The sequence below is a fragment of the Lepidochelys olivacea genome (assembly GCF_965140295.1).
Source record: "Lepidochelys olivacea isolate rLepOli2 genome assembly, chromosome: 2".
Taxonomy (NCBI): domain Eukaryota; kingdom Metazoa; phylum Chordata; order Testudines; family Cheloniidae; genus Lepidochelys; species Lepidochelys olivacea.
The window spans coordinates 1,720,402-1,727,513 of NC_140412.1; the positions used below are offsets into that span (position 1 = coordinate 1,720,402).

The window sequence follows — 7,112 nt, forward strand, 5'->3', positions numbered from 1 at the left end:
ACAGTCTTTGTAGGGAATTTTGTAGGGTGCAAGGACACCACCCAAATCAGCTCTGGTGCGGGAGGCCCCTCTACCTACTCCAGAACCCCGTGGCCAGTCCCCGAGGGGTCTGGCTGGTATTGGTTATGCAATCACACAGCCTATACGGTTCTCCCAGCAGGCTGGTGTGGTCCATGTACCTTAGGGGCTATAGTACCCGCCGTGACAGTTCACCAGACCCTGACCCGGGGAGAGATCCGCAATCTAGTATGGAGGGACCGACGAAGTATTCCTTTAAACCCCCTTTCTCAACAGCCCAAAGGCTTTCGCTCCTTTGTGCGTTGGTTTCTGCCATGGTTGGGAGTAAGCGAGCTGGAAAAAGCTATAGTTAACATTTCAGCTGCTTTGGAACTAATGGCAAATGCTACTGCAGACGCTCTCTCTGCCCTTCACATTGAAGTCACCCAGCTATCCCAAACGACATTGCAAAACCACCTAGCCCTGGATTATCTCCTTGCAAATCAGGGCGGGGTTTGTGCTCTGGTCAATTCAAGCTGTTGTGTATTTGTAAATCAGCACCATAGGATGGAAACTGACATCCACATCCTCAAGCAACAGGCAGCCCTATTCCACCACATCAGCCTCGACACTACCAAAGCCGGATTCCAGGGAGGTCTGGGACTGGCTCACCTCATGGCTACCGGATGTGGGGACTTGGGGACGGCGTATTTTGTATTTACTTTTTTTGACTGTTATTGTTTTTGCGTTATTTTTTGTATGCCTACAATGCTGCAGTAGGTGCTGTCGGCAACTGCTAACCCTGCAGCGCGGTTACTCAGCCCCGATATAGCTTACTGACGTACAAAAAAAAAAAAAGGGAGGACTGTTAAGGAAAAGTTAGCACATGTGACTCCATTTTGGTTTGGGGCCCACCATTGTTTAAATGCCAGCACATCATACACCAGAAGTAATCCTTAGATATTGAATCCCTGTGAAAATCCTCCTCCTTGTCTCCAGCCTGCCTTGACTCCCAGTATCTGGTTTTTGTCAGTCTCTAACTCCCTGTCTCTTGGCCTTGATGTGAGGCCTCCCATCCTAATAATAAAAGTTACTGATGCATAGCTTTAGGACCATGCTGTGTAATCAACATACTGGTATAGCACGAGAAATGCACCAAGCAGGAATAGGTGGTAGATAAGACAAGGGTTTGTTTATTGGCTAAGGTTTCCGATGCACGAGGGCAACATGCTTTGCTAAAAGGTATATAACCTTTGTATAATTTGCATTCAGGGTCCCCTCCTGGCTAGCAGGGGGGCACCACGCTCGAGCGTAATAAACTTAGTGTCTTTTGAGAACTCTGCAGTTGTGGACTTTGTTTCTGTGCCTCAGCCTAGATTCGAACTGTGCGTGTCCTATCAGGTGTAATTCGCAGCACTGGTGTGCGTGTCCTACAAGGTGTAATTCGTAACAAGTGGCAGTGTAGACAGGCCCCAAGTTGATGCAATATATGGGTTAAGAAATCAGGATGAAGGTATGTTACGGCAGTTTAGACTTCACTCCTCCCCTCCTCAAACTCTCTGCATTGGACTCACATCTGAATTTGGCACAATGGATTGAGGGTCAGCAGCTTGCAGCACTAGGCCCTGGGTTCTAGACACAGTGATTCCCGGGCTGCTTCCCCTTGCTACCAAGAGGCAAAAACAACGCTGAGCCACCACTAAAGAAATATTGTGTTTGAAAACTTCTCCTTTTGCCTGAAGCTCTGCTGGCAAAAGCAAAGCCAAGCCAGTGCTGCGGCTCGTGCCTGAAGCTTTAGTCTCCGGGCTCTTGTTGATGCTCCCATGAGATATGCTGCTAACACCCTGTGCAAGAACTAAGCTCGGAAGAGGGGATTAGTCGTGCAAGCTGGAAATCACTGAATGGAATGAACAGGCTGAGTCAATCGGGCATTACATGTCTCCAGTCCTGGCCTTTATTTTCATTCAACCCCAAATCGACATTTCCGTGAAAGGTACAAAACAGTCATTGCGACATTACAAACAAAATTAGTTTTGCCTTTCGTACAGAATCTTTACAGGAGACCAGAAAATCGCCATTTTAGGAACAGCAGCTGCATTTCCTGGATGCTGGAGCTTTGCAGACACAGCTCTTGGCACAATTCTTGCATCCGGCTGGGCAACAGGAGCAACAACCTGAAAAGATAAAAATCAAGACACGATTATTGGAGATGCCAGACAACAAAAAATAAAAACAACCCTCCCCCGTCAGAACTGAAGGAAGTTCAACATGGATGAGACAAGGAGCAAAACCATGCCGTGAACTGTACTTTATAAAATATTACAACATCTCAGTTGTACTGTTAATACATATTCCTCACAGAGGCCACATAAAAGTCAAGACTGGACAGTCCTGAGTCCTTTCCCACCTTAATATAGGTCAGAATCCTTCATCTGACCCAAGGGTTTTCTTAAGAACACTCAGCGTAGGAAAAAGAAACAACTGGCTGGCGTTGGAAAGAACAGAAGAAGTTTTTAGGAATTCTTCTTAGGGAAAGGACACCGATTCCACCTTTCAGGCCCACACTTGGAAAGTAAGGATACAGTTTAACAACAGAGGCCCTGCTTCAGCAAAGCACCTGCTTATTGTCCAGCACAGGCTTAAATCCATCCCCAGTCAGCAAAGCACTTGCGGCCTGATCCCAAGATCCCCCCGAAAGGAGAGGCAAGACTCACCTTCCCTTTGAGGGGCTTTGCAGCAGGCCCACAAAGCACAGCCCTAACTCCCCCAGACCACAACTTGAGCAGACGCTTAATGGTTCTGCTACATCGGGGCCAGAAATTCCAGCTTCTGGTCTCCAGTCTCCAGGCTGCTGCAGGGAGCCAGTGACAAACCCTCCTTCGTCGCAGGCTCAGCCAGGCGGGCAACTCGCTTGTGGAGGAAACATTTGGGGGGGGGGGGATACTCACTCTTTTTGCAAGAGGTGCACCTGCAATTTGTGCATTGGCAGGAGTCAGCGCAGGAACACGAGCCACCTGGTGGACAAGGGGGGGGGGGAATGAGCATCACGGCTGGACTAAAACCGAGAGGACGATCAGCGGCGAGGGGAGAACTTTGTCCCCAGCATGGCAAAAGAAGCCAGGGCCATCTGAGCCGGGGAGCTCGGTTTGCAGGCTCCCGCCGCAGAGATTTCACAGAGCCGGAGCCGTCCCGGGCGCAGGGATCGTTCCCCTTCCCCGGCAAGGGGGGGCTGTTTCCCAGCGAGGGGGGAGCAGCCCCCGAAGGCCCCGCAGCAGCTCGGAGCAGGGTCCGGGCGGCTCCGCCGCGGGAGGAGTCACTCACCGGCAGCGCAAGGGCAGTCCTGGGGATCCATCGCTCTCCGGGTCGCTGCGGTCGCTGCTCAGCCAGGCGGAGGGGAGGAGACGAGGCTTGGAGCGGAGCTGCCCGACGCCTCCCATTTATCCCGGCGGAGGCGGGGGAGCGAGCGCAAAACCCCCGCCCCGCCGCCCTGCACACGGGCCCCGAAGCAGCGAGCAGAGCCGGGGGCTGCGGGCGGCTCCTATCGCCGCCCAGAGCCGCGCTGCGTGACTGCACAAGGCCCGGGGCGCCCCGCACAGCGCCGCGCGCAGAGCCCCCCGGAGCGCATTGCGTGGGGCGAGCCCCGCACACAGCAGGGCGCCGTGTGCAAACGTTCCCCCCCCCGTCCCCCCCCCACACACACTCACTGCGTTGCCTGGTGCTGTCCCCGCACAGCCCCGGGCGCGGAGTGCAAACGCCCGAGTCCCGAGTGCAATACACAGCCCCGGGCGCCGAGTGCAGCCCGCTCTCCCCGAGCGCATTGCAGGGCGCTGTCCCCTGCCGGGCCCCGGCGCGGAGCGCAAAAGCCGCCGCAGTGCGGGACACGGTGCGATTCCCGCACAGACCCTCCCCAGGGCGCTGAGAGCAACCCCCGGACCCTCCCCCCGCCCCGAGTGCGGGACACGGTGCGTTTCCTGCACAGACCCACCCCAGGGCGCTGAGAGCAACCCCCGGCCCCCTCCGTCCCCGAGTGCGGGACACGGTGCGATTCCCGCACAGACCCACCCCAGGGCGCTGAGAGCAACCCCCGGACCGCCCCCCGCCCCGAGAGCGGGGCACGGTGCGATTCCCGCACAGACCCTCCCCAGGACGCTGAGAGCAACCCCCGCCCCGCCGCCCTGCACACTGAATGCCCTGTAAACCCTGCACAGGATTGAAACCACTTCAAGCCAGGGGGTGTGGCAGCCCCCCAAGCACCCCTATTCCCAGCACCTGTGGGAACCCTAGAGCTGGCCCTGATCAGAGCCTGCCCCCCAGGCCCTCTAGTGCCATGGTCCCGATGAGGGAAATAAAATAACCATCACATTAAGGATACGCCTTGCACTCACCGCCCTGGGGTCTATGCGGGAATCGCACCGTGCCCCGCACTCGGGACGGAGGGGGCCGGGGGTTGCTCTCAGCGCCCTGGGGTGGGTCTGTGCAGGAAACGCACCGTGTCCCGCACTCGGGGCGGGGGGAGGGTCCGGGGGTTGCTCTCAGCGCCCTGGGGAGGGTCTGTGCGGGAATCGCACCGTGTCCCGCACTGCGGCGGCTTTTGCGCTCCGCGCCGGGGCCCGGCAGGGGACAGCGCCCTGCAATGCGCTCGGGGAGAGCGGGCTGCACTCGGCGCCCGGGGCTGTGTATTGCACTCGGGACTCGGGCGTTTGCACTCCGCGCCCGGGGCTGTGCGGGGACAGCACCAGGCAACGCAGTGAGTGTGTGTGGGGGGGGGACGGGGGGGGGACGTTTGCACACGGCGCCCTGCTGTGTGCGGGGCTCGCCCCACGCAATGCGCTCCGGGGGGCTCTGCGCGCGGCGCTGTGCGGGGCGCCCCGGGCCTTGTGCAGTCACGCAGCGCGGCTCTGGGCGGCGATAGGAGCCGCCCGCAGCCCCCGGCTCTGCTCGCTGCTTCGGGGCCCGTGTGCAGGGCGGCGGGGCGGGGGTTTTGCGCTCGCTCCCCCGCCTCCGCCGGGATAAATGGGAGGCGTCGGGCAGCTCCGCTCCAAGCCTCGTCTCCTCCCCTCCGCCTGGCTGAGCAGCGACCGCAGCGACCCGGAGAGCGATGGATCCCCAGGACTGCCCTTGCGCTGCCGGTGAGTGACTCCTCCCGCGGCGGAGCCGCCCGGACCCTGCTCCGAGCTGCTGCGGGGCCTTCGGGGGCTGCTCCCCCCTCGCTGGGAAACAGCCCCCCCTTGCCGGGGAAGGGGAACGATCCCTGCGCCCGGGACGGCTCCGGCTCTGTGAAATCTCTGCGGCGGGAGCCTGCAAACCGAGCTCCCCGGCTCAGATGGCCCTGGCTTCTTTTGCCATGCTGGGGACAAAGTTCTCCCCTCGCCGCTGATCGTCCTCTCGGTTTTAGTCCAGCCGTGATGCTCATTCCCCCCCCCCCTTGTCCACCAGGTGGCTCGTGTTCCTGCGCTGACTCCTGCCAATGCACAAATTGCAGGTGCACCTCTTGCAAAAAGAGTGAGTATCCCCCCCCCCCCCCAAATGTTTCCTCCACAAGCGAGTTGCCCGCCTGGCTGAGCCTGCGACGAAGGAGGGTTTGTCACTGGCTCCCTGCAGCAGCCTGGAGACTGGAGACCAGAAGCTGGAATTTCTGGCCCCGATGTAGCAGAACCATTAAGCGTCTGCTCAAGTTGTGGTCTGGGGGAGTTAGGGCTGTGCTTTGTGGGCCTGCTGCAAAGCCCCTCAAAGGGAAGGTGAGTCTTGCCTCTCCTTTCGGGGGGATCTTGGGATCAGGCCGCAAGTGCTTTGCTGACTGGGGATGGATTTAAGCCTGTGCTGGACAATAAGCAGGTGCTTTGCTGAAGCAGGGCCTCTGTTGTTAAACTGTATCCTTACTTTCCAAGTGTGGGCCTGAAAGGTGGAATCGGTGTCCTTTCCCTAAGAAGAATTCCTAAAAACTTCTTCTGTTCTTTCCAACGCCAGCCAGTTGTTTCTTTTTCCTACGCTGAGTGTTCTTAAGAAAACCCTTGGGTCAGATGAAGGATTCTGACCTATATTAAGGTGGGAAAGGACTCAGGACTGTCCAGTCTTGACTTTTATGTGGCCTCTGTGAGGAATATGTATTAACAGTACAACTGAGATGTTGTAATATTTTATAAAGTACAGTTCACGGCATGGTTTTGCTCCTTGTCTCATCCATGTTGAACTTCCTTCAGTTCTGACGGGGGAGGGTTGTTTTTATTTTTTGTTGTCTGGCATCTCCAATAATCGTGTCTTGATTTTTATCTTTTCAGGTTGTTGCTCCTGTTGCCCAGCCGGATGCAAGAATTGTGCCAAGAGCTGTGTCTGCAAAGCTCCAGCATCCAGGAAATGCAGCTGCTGTTCCTAAAATGGCGATTTTCTGGTCTCCTGTAAAGATTCTGTACGAAAGGCAAAACTAATTTTGTTTGTAATGTCGCAATGACTGTTTTGTACCTTTCACGGAAATGTCGATTTGGGGTTGAATGAAAATAAAGGCCAGGACTGGAGACATGTAATGCCCGATTGACTCAGCCTGTTCATTCCATTCAGTGATTTCCAGCTTGCACGACTAATCCCCTCTTCCGAGTTTAGTTCTTGCACAGGGTGTTAGCAGCACATCTCATGGGAGCATCAACAAGAGCCCGGAGACTAAAGCTTCAGACACGAGCCGCAGCACTGGCTTGGCTTTGCTTTTGCCAGCAGAGCTTCAGGCAAAAGGAGAAGTTTTCAAACACAATATTTCTTTAGTGGTGGCTCAGCGTTGTTTTTGCCTCTTGGTAGCAAGGGGAAGCAGCCCGGGAATCACTGTGTCTAGAACCCAGGGCCTAGTGCTGCAAGCTGCTGACCCTCAATCCATTGTGCCAAATTCAGATGTGAGTCCAATGCAGAGAGTTTGAGGAGGGGAGGAGTGAAGTCTAAACTGCCGTAACATACCTTCATCCGGATTTCTTAACCCATATATTGCATCAACTTGGGGCCTGTCTACACTGCCACTTCCAAATGCATTTATAACCAGCTAGTGACAGGGCTGGCTCAGAACATCTCTTGTGTCTACATAACATGGGTAGTAGCTGCAGCAGCTTCCTCTGTCCCCCCAGGCTGGGACCGTG

General features: G+C 56.3%; 1 long non-coding RNA gene across 1 annotated transcript; it reads left to right on the forward strand.

The window, feature by feature from the left end:
- Window positions 1-4,840: 4,840 nt before the first annotated feature.
- Window positions 4,841-6,518, forward strand: LOC311515554. The gene is made up of 3 exons (XR_014710177.1): window positions 4,841-5,126; window positions 5,434-5,499; window positions 6,276-6,518. It is a non-coding gene; the product is annotated as an uncharacterized lncRNA (long non-coding RNA).
- Window positions 6,519-7,112: the final 594 nt, after the last annotated feature.